Consider the following 21463-nt stretch of genomic DNA (forward strand, 5'->3'; position numbering starts at 1 on the left):
CCCAGAGCTGGGGGGGGAAGGGCAAAGAAAAGCCCGCCTGCACGAGTGCAGGAGAAGACACAAACCCCCACGGTGAAGAGAAGGTTGGCTCTTCCCCAAAAGAAGAAGAATGTATGTATTTGCCTCACATGCAAATCGAGGCAATTACAAAATCCTAGATTAGATCTCCCCGGGAGCTGCCAGTGTCTCTCCCAGGACCTCAGCCCCACTGCAGGCTTGGGAGCCAGGCGCTAGGGGAAGGGACCCTGCCTGGAGAGAGGGGCTTCCACAGGTCTGGGCCGTCTGCTGCCGGGCACTAAGGCGCTGCCATTGTCACACTCAAGTTGAGACTTTCTCCCCCCTCCTGGAGAAGGAGCCAGGCTTTTCCAGGCGGCTTCAGCAGAGGAAGCGCTGGGCTCGGGGGAACCAGGCTTAACTCCTCGCCTGCCGGAGGCCTGGGAAGTTGTGCTGCTGGTGGGGCTCTGACATGGCAGCCTGCACTTCGGTACCTGCGGACACCCATCCATCGGACGCGGAGCTGAGTCAGGCTTTGATCCCATGACATCACTGGGCTCCACATGACCCTTCCCAGGATGCAGCCTGCGAGACAAAGCACTTTCCAGAAACCAGTCTGAGCCGGCGGCAGGCAACCCGCAGCCGGGCTAACCCTGCTGCCGGCCGGCACCCCGGAGCATCCCTCCTCCTCCAGCACCCACTGCTCCCCTCCGGGTGCTTGGGGGACACCAGGCACCCAGAGGGTGGGTGGCACAGGGCAGGGTGAGGGGAGAGAGAGAGAGAGAGAGAGAGAGAGAGAGAGAGAGAAATACACACATCCCCCTTCCTTAGTCTTTTAATTAATTAATTAATCAATCTATTTTAAGTGCTCCTCCCATCCCAATTTTTTTTTTTTCCCCTCCTCCTCCTTTTAAAAGGGGTTTGGAGAGTAAGGCCAACACACAACAGTTGGACAAAGTCTATGCAATGTTTTTAGCAGCGAGAGATTAACGTAATTACAGAATGTAATTAAAACTCTGCTCGCCCCCACGCCCCCATTACTCACATGAACAGCACAGGAAATGCCCCTATCGACAGCGCGAGCCCCGTGCCAGTGACGGGGAGTTTCTCCGGACCCCATGGGCTGAAACACTCCAGGGTTGTTAAGGGGGGTGTGAAGTAAGAACCGGGGCAAATACCTAAGTGCCCCCCCCGGGCTGATCTGCACTTACAGTGTGACCACACCTGAATTTACAGTTGGGGAGACAGGCACATTCTACAGGACAGTGAAGTGAATCTGGGTGTTGATGGGGTGAGCGAAGGGCACATATAGCCAGGCCAGCAGCACGGGGCTCTGCATACCCCAGGCAGCATGAATCCCACCAGGCCTTGCAGTGCCCCACGAGCTGTGCTTTTAACTCCCCCAGCACCACATCCCTGCTGACAACAGCACAACTTGCCTCCGCCCCTGAAGGAGCCACCCGACAGCCTGACCCGGAACCGTAAGTCCTGCTCCTATTAACTGGGGAAAACAGTCTGGACCCAGGGCTGAAACAAAGGGCTGGGCAGCTGTGCCATTCATCACAGTGACTTTCCTGAAGCCAGGCTGCTCCTCAGTCTATAGGAAGCCTCCCTAACCCTGACCTGGGTTTATTTTCAGCATCTTCACATTCTCCAGCCTCGTGAGGATGCAGGGTGGCAACTCCCACAGCCAGGGGCGACCCTGGCAGCACTTCAGGCACCCAGGCTGCAAACTTTATCACCGTTTATTTACAGGACGCTGTGTTTCTACTCCTTGGTTGTTCCCAGTTTTGATGGGATGGGGAAAAGCAATGTACAGGGATATTTCATATATCACCGCAGGCAGAACTCCGCACACTCACAGCTGAACCTCACCTGAGTTAATAGCACAAGCAACGGGAAATGGTCTAAATCACAGCCTGGCACTAAGTTTTATTGAAAAACCCCAAATCAGTGCAGTCAAAACCCTAAGGCACAGACAGTAACACACAGCCAGTGCACCACCGAGCGCCCACTTCGCAGCTAACCAACCCAGCTCCTCTCAGGAGCGGCAGAGCAGACACTAAGCACCCCACTTGGAGCCCTTCCAGGGGCAAACCCTTCGTACACAAACTCCTTACAAAGGTCAGACCGAACCAATTAACAACCTTGATGAAAAATGCACAATGTACCTTCCCCCCCCCCCAACACACACACTTCTCCTATTACATCCTCTCGAGGACATCGCATCGTGCGCCCTGCGATTCCCCTCTGAATTAGCAGCAGCCATTTCTCCTTGTAACCGTCACCCCCTTATCAGACACCAGCAAACTGGACTTGGAGGCAGCCTGGGCTCCCCTGCGCTGCTCACTGCTCGGCTGCTGGAACGTGACACCCCCAGTCTTCCTTCGAGGAACGGTCGGTGCTGCTGCTGCTGCTGCTACAGCAACTTTCCTGCAAATCAGGATTCAGCCCAAGTTTTTGTTAAAAAAGTCACAGTGTCTCGTCACCACGGCTCAGGCTGGAGAGCAGCAACCAGGGACGGGGATTGCTAGAGAGGAGAGGAGCATCTGGAGTGCCAAGGAAGCGGTGGGGAGACCTTGTGTTACTGGAAAGGCCTTGGGACGAGATGGCACGGAGGGTTTTACAGCTGAACCTGAAGAGTGCAGGCTGGAGGTTTCTACACACTGTGGCAGAGAGATCTGGTTGCGCAGTTCCCCTACCACAACACTGATTAAATCGTATTTATTGCAGTTGAGCTCTAAGCCTGTGCTCCCTAAAGCAGATTTAACCCTTTCTGGAGAGAGTAAAGGCAGACGATTCGCTAATGTGGATACAGACACAGAGACACCTAAGGGAAAATTAATGGGGCACTGAGGGAAGGGGAGGAGAACATTGAGAAGGATTTTTAAAAGGCTGTTCCCCTCCTTTCAGGAGGAGAGAGGAGAAGTGGTAGCACCGGAGTGTTTTTATGGGAATCTCCTGGGTTACCGGGCCCCATCGCCTGGCAAGTCAGAGGGCACGGAGAAGTGGGGGTGCAGTGAGTCCCCAGCAAGATCTGTTTCCCACAGCAGGCTATGAAACGGAACAGCCTAGACCCAAGGTCTGCAGGGAAAGGTAAAACCAGAAGAGTCCTCTGAAAAGAGAAGGAGGAGGAAGAGCAGCACACCAACAGAGAACTGCATCAGCAGGGACCATGTCCCCAGTCATGGAGAGGACGTGATAAGCTCCTTGCACAACAGGAGGGGGGAAGAGAAAGAAACCCAAACTGACCTGGGAAGAAAACTCCCTCCTGATGGCAAATCCAGCCGTTTCCTTAGCCTCCAGCCCCGGGCAGGGCAGGCCTGTGAGACCTCACCAGCACCTCACCAGTGCACCCTGTGACCAGCCCTTCAATCCGCTGGATGTACTGAGACCACCTCTTCACCAACTGATCCCACTAGCTGAGATGTTTCCAAACATCCAGGCTGTTTCAAGGATAGCATATCACTTCCAAAGTTATTCCCAAAATCCCCACTTCTGCTTCTCCCCCACTAACAGCAACAGGGACTGATCAACACAGACAGCAGACAGCTCGGGTTCCACTTGCCTACACCTTTTACTTGAAAGAAGGAAGAGAAAGTCAGGATTACACAGTAAATTTTAAGCTTTATGGGAAGTTCTGCTTTTTATTACAAGGAATGGCACAGGTCGGGGGCGGAGCAGCCAGTGCTCAGTTGTAAGGGCTATATACTCAGCTCTAAGTGCTATTGCTGTAACCGATTAACTCCTGATCACTGGGGAAGGCAGCTCAGCACGCCCTGGGAAGGGCAGGAACCCCCCTGGATTGCAGAGCCCATCACAGTGGCCACCCTGTGGCCTTGCCAGAGACTCCCCTGTGCAGCCTCCCCACCTTCTGAGCACACTGACCGCAGGAAACACCCCAGCTTACCCTGCACCCCGCCATGTTCACAACCTATTTACGCTGTATTGGGAAACATCATACAAGCTTGCAATGTTTTCCCATTGGAAAAAGGGCCAAGAATGCTCTCTTGCCATCTTCCCAACTCCTCCACCCTCCAAAGAGCAGGATAGCAAAGTCGAGACACCAAACCTGGCTTAACTCAGCTGGTACCTTTTCCAGCAGGGGCATGTGGGGCACAGTGACACCCAGCCCAGCCCCTGGCAAAGGGCTGGGGATGCTGCAGCATTCACCTGCTCGCGCGCTTCTGCTGCTGCTGCAGGGAGAAGTGACAGAAGAGGAAACACCTCATAAAGTCCCAGTCTAAAACTTGGGAAACAAACTGCTTTGTGTGGATTGTTCCGGAGGCGCGGTGCAGCCCGGCATCGAGCTGAGCAGCTGCAGAAGCTGCACGCAGCTCACCGGGCTGCTGCCCAACCAGGGCACAGACCAGCATCCCAAACAGGTCTGATGCACAAGCACACAGAGAACACCGCCACGCTACATGAAGACAAAACCACAGTTAAAAAGCAAAGGCAGGCTTTGCTTGCTGTTTGCAGTGTACACTTCCACTTCTCCCCACATCACGGTCAGAGGTATCCCTATCGCCTCCTCTCCCCTTCATGATTTATAACTTCCTTGTACAAACTCCAAGTAATTCCTGCACGGAGCGGCTGTTCCGCTTACTCCTCACTGCTCAGCACAGCTTGGTAGTTCCAAGTTAAAAGGACTGGAGCTAAAATTATACACAGAGGCTTCTCTGGAGCCGTCAGCCACTGGTGAGTACCGGTGGCAGATACGGCTCCGGCACAGCCCATCTGCAGCCGGGCTCAGATCCCGCTGCAGCCGCACACCAACCCATCCAGCTATGTGATACTCACTCTTTTTGGTAGCCAAAAGCAAAGATCAACAACCCTCTTCCTCAGCACGGTCTGGAAACTTTTACAGCAAAAGAGGGGGAAGAAAAAAAAGAAAAGAGACAAAACAAGACAAAACCCAAACCAGAGACAAGGTCCAGAGGAGGAAACAGGGAGGCTCAGACACATTCAGGGCTGCTCAGGGAGTATTTTCTAGAGGTAAACCCTTCCTGACTCTGGACACCGGCACCCTGTGCAGACCAGACAGACCCAGACATTAACTTCTCATAGTAGATGTAGGAAGTTCCTGTGAGAAGGTACCAGTTCCACCCAGCTCAATCTCTCGTTACACTCTGAGCGGGTGTTTTTCCTATCGACTCATTGATCACGAAGGCAGAAGTGAGATGCCCTGGAAAAAGTCATTAAAATGTGTGTGTGTGTGTATTCATGTGTGTACACACCACACACAGCAGCTCATGACCTTGTCACAGGGATATTCAGAAAAAAACCCGAACTTTAGAGAGCCAAAGAGCTACTTTCAATTTTTATAGAGTAAATTAATGCAACTGTAAGAGGGCAAGAGCAGTGGCTGGAGAATAGAAACCCCAAACATCACCCTGCTTCTGAATCCAACCGGACGACCACAAACCCACCCCTGCCCCGACGAAGGCGACAGCCAGCGCGAGCGCAGCCAGAGGTGTGTTGATGGCTCTGCTCTGCCACCATCCCCACACCACGAGTCCTGAATTAAAGGACAACACCGAGCGCCCAAGCCCCCGCCAGCAGAAAGGGCCGAGAGGAGGGTCCCCGCTCCGCAGCCCACTCCCTGCGCCGGGGCTGGCAGAGCGCTGCAGCCCACCAAGGGTTAAACCCTGCCATTTTGGTGCCATTCACCGATATGTCCATTAAGGGTGTTACATAACAAAATGGCAGCCCTTAACCCTTCCCTCGCCGGGCTCCCACGCTGGCTCGGCTGCATGTGCTCACCCTGGCCAGCCTAGCACCTCCCTCCTGCACCATCCTGCCTCCCCTTTTCACTGGCTGTTGTAATTATTTTTCCCCCCCTCTTCGTTAAGCATTTGGGAGGGGGGGGAAAAGAAAAATAAAGCGAGCTTGCTTTAGGCTCGTTAAGTACTTGCAATTAAAAGGAGACAGAGACCACAGAAGTTTCCTCTCTGCCATGGGTGTCGGGCATCTGGAGGCAGCAAAGTTCTCCGCCAGCCAGGGGACAGCATCAGAGCAGGAAAGCATTGTTTTGGGGATACCAACCCAACGAATGGCTGAACAACAGCTGAACCGTGGAGTACCAGGATCCTGCGCTGTCCCAACAACAGCCACGACACCCCTGGGCTGCTCCTGGCTCCGGAGCCCAGCACCTGCAGCAGCTCCTCACCTCCAGCCTCGCAGAAGCCGCTGTTATTTCTGAGTGACCAGGCACTAAGACACATGCCGTGCCCACGTCGCAACTGCTCGCAGTCATTACAGCGCAGTAGGAAGCAATTCAGCCCGGGTTTGACTAAATATTTACTAAAATGAACAGATAAACATTTGTAGAAAGGCGCTGAAGTGGAGCTGGGAGCACCACAAACACGCAGGGCTGTATTTGGTCAGAAAAGGGACTTTGGCAGCTGAGGTCCCGCCGCAGTAGCAGTCACCCTCCTGCTTCCTGAGCTACTTGTCTCAACTCACCTTAAAAAAAAAATACTAATAATCACTATTAGGGCTGAGTTTGGCTCCGTTTGTTAAAGGAGTCCCGAGTGTGACCACTAAGTGCTCTGTACAACACTGAGCAGCATTTGTGATTCTCAACAGAAAGCGCAGCATGTCACAGAGATCATCCTGAACATGTGGCTGTGAGTGGAAGAGAGCTGCTGCCTGGAGAAATCGATCCAGTAATCTGCTACAATTCTGTCAGGGACTTCAGAGAAGCCTTTGCTATCAAGGTAATCTTAAAAAAGCATAATGAAGGCACTAAAACCCAGCACTAAAATACCAGGTTTTGATCCTAAACACCTCTCAGTAGTGCTGCTGTTCTTTCCTCCAAGCACTCAGCCTGAAGAGCCCCAGCCCTCCCTTCCCAGCCCTGCCACACCGAGCCAGACTCCCAGGTTCACCCTGCAGAGGGGTGCCCAGCCCTTCGCAGGCTCCGGGGCTCTGACTGAGAGCTGTGGCTTTTGGGAAGGGACGGTGTGGTTGCCTAAGGAATCGGTTTACTGTGACCCCAGAGCTGGTGGGGGGAACCCAACAGCCACCCTCAGAGGAGGCATCCAAGGGAGAAAGGAATGGGAGTCCCTTTTGTGAGAAGGCACCAGCTATTGTCAGCAGCAGCCGGTCCGACTGCACCTCGGCTCTTCCTCACCGTACGGCTTCTGTGGGCACATCGATCCCCATGGATATTAACTAATCATTAGGAACTGTTTATCCAGTGTTTATTTTGACTCCAAAATAAAGCCTTCCACTTAAAGGCCTACAACTCGATTTAAACTTCTTATTTGATGGGAACAGATTTAAATATTAAGTAACGGCAGGGTGGATTGCAATCAGATCCTCTCCCCTCCTTCCTCCCCCCCTCCCCATTTAATGTATGCTCCTTATTAGAGGAGGGATCTAGGTTGGTTCATTTATTTTAAATGCAAGAGCAGCAAAATTAGCATCTTTAAATACTCAGTCACAACAACAATCAGCCCTTCCAGCGCCACATGCTGTGCATATTATAATACCAGCAATTCCTTGGGTTTTCTGCATTTACAGAGCTGGAGGGAGGCTCTCTGCACACACACAGACCATCCAGAGCAGCTCCAGCATCGCTCCTCTCCAAGAAATGCCGCACTCTGGCTTCGCATCCAACCCAACGTAAATTATTTAGCACGGGCTCAGCAGGACCAGAGAGGGAGTTGGTGGAAGTGGATCCAAAGGACGAGGCACCAAAAGGCACATCTAAACCACTAAGGAATCTTCTTATTTACTGATCACTGTCCCGATGCTTTTCAAGAGAACTTTAGGATTATATTAATTCTAAGGTCCACTGCTTGGGGTTTAAAGAGGTGTTTTTTTTAGAGGGCACTACTTGCAGGCACTAAGACCAGGGATCCGTTTGACCTGAATTCTCCCCCAAGTTTTCTGGATCTATTTTTGTCCAGAAACCACTGGGCAGGAAGTCAGCTAATGACTGTGTCTGGGCTTTGTATTACCAAAAACACCGCGGAGATTCCTCGGTGCCGGAGAGCCCTGAAATACCCGCGTCGATTATGGTTCCAAGCGCAGTGTTTGGGTAAACCAGTTGAATTAAGAGAGTATTTCACACACAGTATGTACACACAGCGCTTTACAACGGGATGGAGCTGTTTTCTCCAGGTGTTTTATGCTGGTTACTCACTGAAGGAGAGCACGCAGACCAAGACACCTCCATGACTGTGGTCTAAGTGTGATGCTCTCGCTGTCACTCCTTCACTTCTGACTGATGGCTTTAGGAAGGGTGGCTTTAGGATTTCATTTAGCTGTCTGGTCTCGAGGAACTGCTCTTGCTTTGCAAGATTTAGGAATTTAACTAATAAATAGACAAAAAAAAAACCCCATGGTGTTCATGGCTGGCACTGTGCTAGTTCTGAAGTGGTAAAACACAGTAAATCATAGACAAATCTATGAGCAGAGACATCACCACTGGGAGAAGGGAGATTGGAAGGAAAGACCAGAAATGCTTAACAGTGAACACAAGAGCCTCAGCAGTATGTGTTTCAGAGAAGAAAACATTGGACAAATCCTTAAACTGCTCTTTATAAACGCTTGATTTGGCAATACGGCGAGACAGGCGAGCACCATCACGCACAGGACAGCTACCAAGGGAGCTTTACTTTCACTGCACCACCAGAGCTACAAGATATCCGCAGAAATTTCATTTCCATTCACAATTTTTCTTCTGGGGGTTGTACAAATGATTAAAGTTTACAGAAAGCCTCAGGGGATGAATTTCTGTGTGCTTGCTTTTGCTTGTCCTCTTGTTCCAAGACCGACAATGCTGTGCAGCTGTCATGGAAGCCCAGTTAAAGAGAAGTGAAACTCCTTTGTCGCTTCGTAAGCTGGGGAGATTTACCTACTTCTGGGCATGTGTACAGCACAAAGTGAAAGGCCACTGTTGGTCAAGGCACAGGAACCGAATCCTGATCCCAGTTTAATCTCAGAGCTGCTCTACAGCTCTTACTCATCCTCCTGGACAAGGAGGAGTTGAGGTGCAAGGAACCACCCAGGCAAGACAATTCCAGTCTCCCAGCCCACCCCACCGTTTGCGGTACCGAAGAGGGGGAGAGGGGGTGTCTGTGCATTATTAAGGGTGACAAATCCTCCATCTCCTCACAGCTCCTACCTGTCAGTGAAGTTCATGGGTTCCAGGTGGGCTCCTGGCCAGGCCGAGCGGCTGAAAGCGACTGCAATGAGGATCCTGGGGGAAGAGATGAGTCCGTCAGTACACAGGCTGGTTAGGGTACACCTCTAGTACACCTGACATGTGCACAACCTTCACCCAAAGCACGCTCACTGGTACCAGTGTCAAAGAGGGGAGAGCACATCTCCTTGTTTCACTGGACCCACAGGTCAGTCCCGCCTTCAGATGAAGCACACACAGAAGTATTGTAAAGCCACTGGTTTTCTTACTCTTCTTTAGTCTTTGCTTCTTATGCCAACGATACCTCTGGTTTGACCCAAACACCCACCAGAACCAACATTCCCATTTCTCCCTGACACTGACCCTCAAGGAGTCAGGGTGAGCCTGGAGTAACATGTGGAAGTCACACACACACGCTCATGCACAGGCTCAGCCTGGCAATTCAGTGACAGCCTGGTGTTTCCCCTTCCAGGGGTGCAGAGCAAGTTTTAATGCCAACCTGCAGGCACTGGCTAAACACTGCTGGAGGTTTTGGTGAGGTACTGCCACCCCCACACCCCATAAGACAGATGGAGTCAGCTGTTCCCCTGCTCCTTGTCTCACCTGAGACCACCGACCCCTGCAGAAGCCCCCCATGAAGATGCCCATAAAGCAGAGAAAGGGGAGGTAAAGACTTCTTTAAGAAGTTTTTTGTCCTGAAGGACAGCACATAAAAATAACTGAGATGAACACGCTTGTGTGTGTTTATCTGCTGCTGCTCCCTCCAGAAGAAGCTCTGCTGGCCCATGGGCTGCTCACGCCTCACAAAAATCCTTTCATGAGCCTGTACACACAGCGTAGGACACCCAAACCTTCCTTCTCCCCCTCTGTGAAAACACCGAGGGAAGGAACCGCAGCCAGGGCACGCTGGTCAGCTAGGACAGCCAGCCAGCTCCACCGTGGCCCCGGAGCAGCCGTTACCTGCACCAGGAGCACCAACCTGCCTGCTTCCCTCCAGCAAGAGCCCAGCCACCGTTGGACAGCCACAGCCGGGCTGTGTGTGCCGACACACCGGCCCCTGCTCCCGGGGCAGCTGGCAGCAGCGCGGGGCCCGAGGTGGAGCACAGTAATTGATGCGCACTGGCTGCCAAGACAGCTCCGTGGAAGCTCGGCCTCTTATTTCTGCTAAGCCACCGAGAACTGAGTCATTTCCCTCCTCAAAAAGTTGCCGAGCTGTTTTCTTTTGTCCAGGACAACAGCTCAACGACTTCTAGCCCTCCCCTCTGGATAGAAGGGCTGTAAAGTGTCACCCCCCGGATCAAACCGTGCCCCCCCCAACCAAACCCCAGCGAGTTCAGAGGTCGTCTCATCCCAAAAGCTGGGAGATGCTGCCCGGTTCATCTTCTGTTTTACTATTTTCAGCACCCCAAAAGGTTGCAGTAGGTTAACAAATGGCTACGAAAAGCACAGATATAGAAACTTAATGAATGGATGTGCAACTGTATTCTGGTCCCTGATTAGCTATCTAGAGGGCAGGTCTTGCTAATTATAGCTCATCCTATTAGTCCAATGCTTTTCTAATTAGAAGCCTATTGAAAATCATCGCAGGAGCTACTTCAGGGCCTTCAACAGCACCCTAAAACCCAACAGACAGGGGCCGTGCTTCCACGCTGCTCCTCACACATCTGGCTGGGAGATGAACAAACACTTCTTCATTGCCAGAGATGACAAAAAGCAACACACACCACGCACACCGCGTACCGGGCCGTGACAAGCGCTACGCACAGCGCGGTTATTGGTAGTTGCACAACACCACTGCAGCGAGCAGGAAGCCACAAGTTGTAACACTGCTTGGGGGGGGGGATTAAAAATAATAACAGAATAAAATTACTCCAGTAGAAATAAGAGGTGAATGGGAGAGGTAAAGGGAGGATTCTCCAGGCACCGGTGCTGCACCAGCTCCTGGCCGGCACACAAGGCATCCTGAGCACAGAGGGAGCCTGAGCTCTGCAAAGCTTTTCCCCACAAAGAGGAACACGGTTACAGGAATGGGTTCAGCAGCCAGCTCGTGCCAGTGCTCTCCCTGCTCTGGGGGAGTCCAGCGGGGACCGCTCCTTCCGACGCACTCCGGACGCGGGAAGCCTGAGCCACGAGTCGGGTTTCTGAGGCTGCAGCCAGCCTCCATTTGTAATGAACTGTAGCATTAAACTCCCAGAGTGCTCCTGTCATGGGACTAAAATAGTTTTCATCTTGCGAGGACACCAGAAGAGCAATTTAACCGCTTCAGCGCCGTGGGATGCCGGCAGCGCGGGGCCAGGGCCACCTCTGGCGCTGACCCACATTCACTGCGTGGAAGTTTCCACTGAAGCCCTACAGACCACTGCTGAGAGGCTGCCCGGGGAAGGCAGCAGGCAGGAGCCACAGCCCCAGACTCCTCTCCAGCTTCCATGCTCTGTCCCTCCACAGCCAGCTCCATCCCCAGCGTAGCCTCCTCCTGCACGGGTGAGATGGGCCGTTTGCTTTCGCAGCGCAGGCTGATGCAGAAAAAAAGGTTAAATAACCTTTAAGAAAATATTTTGAAGGATTAATTTTTAAAGCATCTGTTCAGGGAACCTCCTGGCAAGCCAGTAAATAGTTAACACTCGGATGTGAAACTCTGTCCAAGCAGCAGCTCTGGGATCTGACAGCACTTCCATCCCAAGAGGTCCCGGCAGAAGAGGAGCGCACAGCTGGATGTCCAAGCTGCAGGTACTCAGTGCATGGTGGGGGGTCTCCCAGCACCCAGGGATGTGACACCCCCAGTCCTGCGGGTCCCACTTCAGCTCCTCCACTGCTCCAGAAAACGAAGCCTCAAGTACCACCCCACGATGTCTCGTGCACATGGGAAGCTCTGTGTGAAGGGAACTGTGATTTCTGCTGAGAGCCCCTTCTGTCACCCATGAAGCCCGTTTTCCTCTACAGATGATGACAGACGCTGTAGATCAGAAACAAGGGACTGCACTTAGAGCAACTTTACCAAATCCCATCAACACTATCTAGAAAGACTATGATCCAGTAAAGTTCAAGAGATTTAACCTGCCAAACTGGGTTTTGAAGGCATCACGTTTTCACAGTGAGATGGGCTACAGATTCCGTGAGAAGATGAAGGCACAGAAACTGACACACAGGGAGCAGAGTTCAGCACTCCAGCCTGTAGGTACCTCCTCAAACAACTGAGATGAGGAAGCTTTGGTACCTTGGGGAAGGCTGAGTGAACTGGTCAGCAGGACTCACGTTTGGATTCAAATACTGGCAAGAGGCTAGCTCTGTCCCACGCACTCAGGCTTCGCTTCCATCCACATTTCTGAATACAAGAGGTAAGTCTTAAGTCTTTGTTGGTCTAGAAGAACAACTCAAAGTATCAAATTGGGGTTTTTAAGCACTGAAGCATCAGTTGAAAGCTCCAAAAGCAGATCCCTCCCTGCACACATGTCACCAGAATTCTAGGAAGAGCCATCAGGCAGAAGGAAGAGTCACAGTGCATGTTTCAATACAGCGTAAGGAGCCGTCGCAGAGCAGAACAGCACTTCTCTGGCTCTTTATCACCATGCTGATCCATTCCCTACCTGGCACAGGTTGGTAATTCTCCAAATATTCAAGCACTACATTTTAAACTTCATGTGCCTAAAGATGCAGGGGAAAGCTCCTAAACCCCCTGCACAGTCGCTCTTCAGCTCGGCCCCTCTACTGCAAAACGCCACCTTGCAGAAGAAAAAGGAAAAAAAGAAGAAAAAAAAAAAGCTCCTTTCAGATGCTCATTAACAGCATCTCTCCCATTTATTGTGCTCAAGTCAGATCACAAATAAAACCTGTTACAAATTAAGAGTCTCTCCTGAATTCCTGGGCCGGATGAACCACACGACTCCTCTCCCAGAGCATCAACAGCATCTACAGCCACAGCCCCAGATCAAGGGGTGTTCGGGGTAGGGAAACCCCTGGGGTAAGTGGGTCTGCAGCCCAGGACCCTGCGCTGCACCAGCTGGCCAGGGCATCGCTTGAGGCAGCAGCAGAGTCAGACACAGAGGAACTACTCGCTGGAGGCGGCTGTTCTTTAGGCACATCACCCCAGCACACCCTTCTCTTGGGGAACGCTTATTTCCCTGTGTTTATTGTCTACTGGGTGGGTACCATGGGGGGCCAAATGGGTGCCAAATCCTATGGAAGTGCGCAGCAGCCTTCGAGGAGGAGCCCTGCCTTTACTTCTGGACCTGAGAGCACATGATCCGCTCATCACACTGGCTGTGCCACTCTCCATACAGAACTTGGCACTGATTTAGCAGAGCCAGAGTTGGGCTTTACTCTGCACTCTCAAACCCTGCCGCTCACATCACCAACATGCAGGGAAATGGGAAATCTCAGGGTTGAGTTTCCTCCAGAAAATCCACCTGCAAATCTCTTGCCATCAAAACTTACTGCTTTGAGACCAAAGTCCAAGTGCATTTGACTTCTCTCGTTCCTAAGTCTGGAGTATCTCAGTGGTAACTACATTACCATGCTCCTTCCTCCCTCCCCAACCACCTATCCTCACTTTTACTGAGATCAGCCAGAATTCAGTCAAGTCTGGATACCTGGAAGATGCGCAGATAGAGAGGTTCCAACAATGCAGTTCAGAAAGAAAAAGCAACACTAATGGCATTTTTCTCCTAGGAAGCCTGGCTACTCATGACCTTGCAAATCTGTCTGTTAGCACCAGGTGCTGCTGCCTCAGTCCGCAGCTCCCAGCGGCAAAGCAGCAGCAGTTTATGGATGCTGCATGGAAAGCTCAACATGGGCCAGCCCTGAGTCCCAAAGCCAGCACAAAACAGAGTGCATGTCTCTGGGGGTGGTTCAGAACATCAGGCAGGCTCAAAACACCCCGATGGTGATTTGGTCGGCTACTCATGAATAGAAACACCCGGTGCTGCGGCACTCCGGGCTCCAGCAGACACACACGTGCCCCTTGCCTTGCCCTCAATGCAATCCGTGCCTTCAGATGGGGGCAGGTTCCCCAGCACATCTCTGGAAACCAATTCACTCCTCAAGCAGCCCACAGGAAGCCACTCCAAGACACTTCAGCTTCATAAAATAAAGAGCAGTACGTTACCAAACGAGCTACAGAAGCTGATTATTTCTCGATAAAGTCAACCTTGGAGCAGCCCTGTGGGCAGAGCAGCGCTGTTTTGCTCTGGTTTTGAGAGCTGTACTGCCTTGTACAGAGCATCTAGGCAGCATCACGCTCTCAATGGAAGGAAAAGAGGTACAATAAGGAATTCAGGAAGCCCATGAGCCAGAGAAAACGAGTATTTTTGTCATTAATTCACAGTTTCAACTTCTAAGTCAGAGAAAAGATGAAACCACCAGTTATGTCGCTGTGCTGGAGCCAGGTCCAAGCAGTTTCATACCTCTGTTTCACACCTACCCAAGTTAATCTTTGCAATTACTATATGGGTAGCCCTGACTCATTAAATCTCAATCTTTGCAAGAGGCTGACTCGCAGGGACAACAAAAACCACCCAGCACGTCAGGGGCAGCAGCCATGAACAAAGCCGAGCCCGTTTCGAGAAGAGGAACTGTGATATCTACTGTTGAGTAAACGGAGAGAACACCAAGAGAGCTAAAAATAGAGTAAAGGGGTTTGGTTTGGGGGCTCTTTGGTTTTTACACAGCACAGGTTGAGCTGTTACTCTGTATTTACAGCCAGTTAGGCTGATCCTCACCCAAAGCCAAGACCTCCTGGATCCACGGGGTGAGCGTGATGGGCTCCTGTGGCTGAACTACTTGTCACCCCCATCAATCTGGACCAACAACTCCAAGGCTGCAGGACAGGCACGCTCTGCATTTCCTTCAAGATGGCTGAGCCTGCCCAGCTATCCTCCATCCACACCAAGAACCTGAGATAAACTCCTTTAACCAAAGCCCAATCTCATGGCCTGACGGTGCAGCCTCTCTGGATTGCTGCACAAACACGTCTGTTCATGAACTGGGATCACTATCGCCTGTTTTCAGATGTAGAACGTGTTTCTGACAGAGGAAAGGGGTGTCTCTCTTCTATGCAAAGAAGCAGCATTATGAAATGCATTTGCAGAACTGTTTGGCAGAATATTAAACAGGGGAAGAGGGATGTGAGCATGGATTTATCACCTCCTTCACCCAGCAAGCCCAAGGAAGGCGACTGGGAAGCTCTGGATCTCTCATTAGGAGAGATGGAGCTGAGACCAGTGGCAAGGTCCCATTTCTTTTTTAATCTTTCTTTTGGTTTTTTTTTTTCTTAGCAGGTGGCAAAATCTGTTCTTTCATCACTGATGAGGATGTGCTTTCTGCAGGCATCACGTTTGCTCTGTAACGCCGTGTTGGGTGGTTTGCTTCCACCTGCTTCACCAATGCTCACTGCTGTGCTCTGCAGGACCGAGCACCAGTGACTTTAACTGGGCAACCTGGCATCACCTGGTTCTTCCTAAATAATTTGGTTTGTCCCTACCTGGCTTCAGCACGAGTCACTGGAAACACCACACTGACCTTCCCCCTTCCCCTTTTTAAAATTTATTTGGGGGTGGGGGGGTTCATCCTCCACTAACAACATGTGCTTAATCTCAGTTGTAGGAGCCCATTAATAACCCATAAAGCCAGTAATTTCACAGCTGCAATTTTAGTTTCCCCAACTATATTATTTAAAAACCCAACGGAGGGTGTGTGTGGAGAATGACACCGTTCAGAAACCCAAATAAGGGAGTGAAATGGCAGCCTGGCAGGGGGCCAGCTGCCACACCTATTTACAGGGGAAGCTGAGCACAGCCACCATCATTAATTAATTCAGAAGCCGGGGCACACAGAACTGGATGTGGGAGCACCCGGCATCCCCCACCGGAGATCACAGGGGAGCATCACTGAGCATCCCCGGCCACGCCGGCAGCAGCCGGGGCTGTGTGAACCCCGGGGGGGGGCTCAGGGCTGATGCTCAGCCCCTGGTCCTGTGGTTCAGAGGGGAAAGGAAGCAAAAGTCATTATCACCCATGGGATCAAGGGGGTTTTTTTTAACCTCGAGCACGCCCAACCACTGGTAACAAACCTGTAAGGGTCCCTCATTCAGAGGAAGCAAACGGATACCCAAGACAAAGTTTAGAGCCTTTGTTACTCCAGCGGCTTTATCTACAGCAACACCCAGCTTCCACAAAGCCATGAGGGCATTCTGGGTCAAAAACAACCCGTGGTGTTACCACTGCACCCATCGACGTTTTGCAAAGGAGACCTTCTTATCCAGCTTGTGTATCTAAACGTCCTGAGGGATCAATAACATGCGCAATATTAAAATCACTCATATTTAATTGCTTCTATAGTCTTCATCATCATAATTCTCAGGCACCTCAGAGAAACAAGTTACCCATCGGGCCTTAGCTGACCAGGTCCACATGAGTTTGTTCCTCAAGCTGCTTCTATCACTTCAGTCCTGGCTGCTCATTAAACCATCGCTGTCATGGTTAAGGTCAGGTTTTGGTGCAGCAAAAGGAATTAAAATGCCGCTCTGTGGGTGCCTCTGCTAAAGGAAGGAGCAAAAGCAGAGGCATCTTAAATATCCTCAGCAGCAGCTTGTGGACTAAAGGCTGGAGGTGATTTGTGGGTGCACTCTGCCTCCCTGATCCCAGCTGTCCCACAGTGCAGGCAGGAGAAGGATTGCAGCCTCACAGTACTTATCTGTGATGTCAAGAACAAAGTTACCTCCTCCAGAGTAAGAATCGTAGTGCTCTTCCTGCTGCAGTGTACTTTACATATGTGCCATGCACCAGACCTTCCTGATCAACTTTCCTCCCTTCTGACTGTTCATACACTTGCCCACAAACAGCACTTGCACAACACATTAATGTATATTGTAATGTACAAGTGATGTGACAATCAGGAGTGTCTCTGGGTGATCCTCCTGCTCCATCCTGCCAGCGTAGCAGCGACAGTCCCGACACATTCCCAATCCTTCATGAGATGCTAATTTACTGCCAGCCTTAACCATAAGGGCTATCTGCTGTCCTGGAGCATAACTTCAATGAAATTAAGAATTATTATGCATTGCCAACCCAGATTAGTCTTGAGCTGAGTTTCTGAAAGTTACACAAGGATTAGGCTTCAGGTTTTAAGGAGAATGTCATCTCCTCATGGGGATCTTTCAGGAAGGGCCACCACCACGAGCCACAGCACTCCTGCAGCATTGTCTGTTCTTGGGACCACACATAGAAAAGGACACAGCCCACAGAGCATCCCCAGCATCCAGGAGCACAACCCACAGATGGAGCAAAGCCTCATTGGACACCCTCCCAAAGCAAGCAGCATTGCTGTGCGACAAGGTCCTTCCACTCCTCAAACAACTGGTCGCTTCCTTCCAACCACTACATCTCGTTAAGCCTTAAAAAGGAGCCAGCTGAAAGCAAAATTGAAAGTCCATATTCAACAACATCCACAGAGCATTAACACCAGCACCCTGCCTGCATTCAGCACCAAAGGAACTTCACTATTTGACAAGGAAAGCCCAAAAGCTTTAGATTCCTGTTGTGTATGGATGGCACCGGGTGGCTCAGTGTGCTCGTACACACCGCGACACCGGGGACACGTGCTCAGCTGCAATACCCAGTTCTGCTGGGGATGGGATTTTCTGAGATCCTATTAAATATGAATGCCTGCAGTTTACTTCCTCTAATTCTCACAGGCATTTCAAAGCTCCTGGTCACATGGCTCCACCAGCAAACGAACACGCTGGGCAGAGCCAACCGGCTACGGCGAGGAAGTTGCTCCTACTTACAGCAGTAGGTAAATCAGCATTAGTGTGAAATCAAATGAGTCCATTTTCTGACTCACTTTGGTACTTGGAAAGTCTTCAGCATTTGTAGAACAAGCCAGAGGAAGACAAAAGCCACTGCTGACCCTCTTCAGCAATCCTTCCCCCAAGAAACAGTCATAGAAGGGACTCGACAGCATCCCACACTGGTGCTGGGCTCCGTTTGGTCCAGCCACGCTTTGGGCACATACAGAGCTGTTGTAAGGAAACCTGCTGCCACGTGAACTCATCACTGCTGAAGTATTTTCACTGATGGGGCACAAAAATAAGAAAGTATCATAGAGCCTCACTCTCTATTAGGGGTTTTAGAGACTGTTTCAGGTTCCTGACTTCTTAAATATTGATTTATATTTGGCTGAAGATACTGCAAGTGGGGAGGGAGGGGAAGGAACGGTGTTTGCTTCATGCCAGGGCTTATCTCCTGCCTCGTGGGAGTGCTCTTATAGGCTTCATGGGTTTTGTTGGATCCCTCCAGCTCTCATCCACACCACTGGAGCAAGGGCAACAAGCAGCACGTATTGTCATGGATGGCTGGAATGGTGTCAGGCTGCCTCCGGCCCCGGCCCCCGCACCACCCGGGCTACCAGGGTCCAGCAAGATGCTGGTTCAGCTTCTCATTTGGTTCAGGTCATGTTTATACAGGAATAAGCCCAAGTCAGAAGGTGACGCATGAGACACCCAAAGCAGAAGACCAAGTGCTCACACACTGATCCCTTTCATGCTGCAGCAGGAGCTCACTACAGGGCGCTGCGAATTAGCAGGGAAACGGCGTTCGCGTTATTAGTCACCTCATCAGTGTTACAGGAATTGGAGACCAGCTCTCCTTCCAAACACGGCAGGGGTATAAAAAGCCTTCCCAGCACAGCTCTACCTTAATGCCAGGTCACCTGCAATACCAAACTCAAACACCTCTGAAAAGGCAAGTCACAGCCAAGCTACCTCACCCAGAGAGTCACTGAACTAAGTCACAGAAACTCCTTTACTCTTGCAAAAATGGTGTTTGGTTGGCTGTTCTTTTGGGAGAGGAGGAAAGGGAGAAGGAAACAAAGTAGGAGGATGAAGAGAGGTTGAAATGCTCAGTGCAGCACAAAGATAAACCCCAGAACTTAATAAGAATAAATGCAAACAGACCAAGGTAAACTCATGTGTGGTAAACAGCTCTGAGACCTGAACAGGACCAGGAGCTCTGCGGGTGCTTTCAGACTCCCCATCACTCCCATCACACAGACCACTCGATAGATTCTGCTCAATTCGAGCAGCACCCAACAGAGCCGCAGCAGATTTCTAATGGGGAAAGGACCCCTGGGTCAGCAGATGGGTTTGTTCTGTGCCCAAACCAGAAGTCGGAGGGAGGACCTGAGGAGTCCAGTGGATGCCCAAGGGCTCTCCAGGGACAAACACCCAGCATCAGCACCTGGGAGTGATGCTGGATCCAAGGGCTGTGGCCAGGCACTGTCCTGCTGCCAGCCAGTGCCGCCCTGTGCTCACACCACGGCACCCAACGTGACAAACCCTGCTGATCATCCCAACCAGGAGGAGAGAAAGGGGCACTGCCACACCTGCACATAGCAAGGGTGTCCCACTCCCAAGTAGGAGCACATCAAACATGGGCAAAACGTTCTTACTGAACCCTGATTTCTCACACAGCCCAAAGGGCTCTGTAAAATTCCTCTTCTCTCTTCTCCCCCTCTTCCCCCAACAAGTGCTTATGGAGCAAGAGTGATGCTGGTGCTTTCCAGCCTCGCTCACACAAGGAGGAGAGCAGCATAGCAGGCAACAGGTCAAAGAGCCCCAGCACAAGCAGGCAGCTCTGTAATTAAGAGGCAGGGAAGCCATATGGGAGAATCCCTCCCTGCCCTGTGTAGCCAAAGTCTCCCAAGGTGATGCCAGACAGGTCACAGGGATGCTCACAGGTCAACCCTGGCTGTTTACTGATGCCCTGCTGCAGTGTCCCAGGACCTGACATGCCAGGAACACAATTAAAGGCAGTGAGAGCCAGAAACACTGGTACCTTCAGCAGCTGGGAAGGAAGAGAAGCACAGAACAGCAAAAAGCTGACGTAGGAAACTACACATTAATAAACCTCAACCTTTGTTCTGTCCTGGTTCTACAGTGCTTCCTTCGGGCATTCTCTCTCCTCCTCCCCACCCAAAAATGGACATGCAGCTCATTGAAGTTCACTGAGGTCCACAGGGCGTTCAGACTCAGCAGTGCCAAGCAGATACTCGTTTCTTTCATGGTATTTTCTAACCTCAGGAATTCCAGGTGATGCATAAGAAATCAAACATACTCAACGCATGTCCAGATCCTCAGGTGAAGGAATGCCACAGAAAGACAAGGGGAAGAGGGCTATAAAAGCCTCAATTAAAAAAAAAAAAGTTCCCAGGCAAGTCTTTAAGCCAATCAATCACAATATGAATGCATAAATAAGCAGGGCTGTCTATATATAGAGTGCCTAACTCCAGCTTGTGAGTTTTAAGGGCACAAATCTAAACCAAGCAGCACGGGAGGCACTGGGAGAGCAGGGACAACCTGATGAAGCCTCGAAGAACAGACTTTTCAAAGAAGAATACAGCTGAAAGGCTGCCCTGGACTTTCCTCATCCATCAGTGGCTTGTTCTTAATGTTATCTTATCTAATGCCAGGAGAGGAGGAGAGAGTGCCTGCCTGCCATCCCCCCACCACCCAGCGAAATATGCTAACGACATTGCACTTCACATACTACAGACCATGTGCTGTGATACCTCACACATAAATAGCCTTACACAAAAGCAAACGTTACTTCCCCAAGTCTAAAAATAAACCTACCATATTTTCAGATGCCAGAGTCTCCAGGAACATTTGGAGGGGGGGGAAAAACATTCCTCCTCCCCCCCAAGCCATCACACGCTTCTACGTTACTTAGACGACCATTCAAAAAGATAAAAGTTGGGAGAAGTGCCTGGAGCAGGGCTGTTGTAAGAGGAGGAGTAAGAAAACCTCCACATCTCAATTCATTTTCCTTCTTATTTTGTAACAAGAGCTCAGCACACACACTTTTTTCGAGGGGGGAATGTGTGCACCACGTATTTTCTTAGCAGCTTTTTTATTGTGACCTACGTGAGCAGGACCTTTGAGCAGGACCTGTGGCAGGGTAAAACCTGCACACAAACATCACAGCACCTGTGAACTCCGTACAGAGCACACAACCTCCTACCTCCAGAGTCCCAGGGAAGCACCGTGCTCTGAGACACACACAGAGTAAGCACACCACTACTCCTCTGAGGAGCATGGCGGTGAGAAACCGAAGCGTTAAAGGTTGCTGAAGCCTGGGGAAAAGCTCAGGCTTCAAAGGTGTGTTGTATCAGAAGTTCTGATGCTCAAAGATTTGATTTTTGAGCATGTAAGTACACTTAATATCTACTATCAGCAAGGAACATCTAGATGCTGCACCTAGAAGTTTGTGGTTCAAAACGTAGCGAAAACGATCTAAATTTAGTCAGTAAAAGAGCATTTTCCAC

At 50.9% G+C, this 21463-nt stretch overlaps 1 protein-coding gene across 3 annotated transcripts in view; it reads right to left on the reverse strand.

The window, feature by feature from the left end:
- Nucleotides 1-21463, reverse strand: part of GATAD2A (GATA zinc finger domain containing 2A) — a 60392-nt gene that overhangs the window by 22940 nt on the left and 15989 nt on the right. For all 3 annotated transcript variants that reach the window (XM_084276429.1, XM_084276430.1, XM_084276431.1), the window contains exon 2: nt 9131-9205. The gene's annotated coding sequence lies outside the window, so the exon portion shown is untranslated. The remainder of the gene's footprint in view (nt 1-9130; nt 9206-21463) is intronic.

This window comes from Gallinula chloropus, assembly GCF_964237585.1.
Source record: "Gallinula chloropus genome assembly, chromosome: 28".
Lineage (NCBI taxonomy): Eukaryota > Metazoa > Chordata > Aves > Gruiformes > Rallidae > Gallinula > Gallinula chloropus.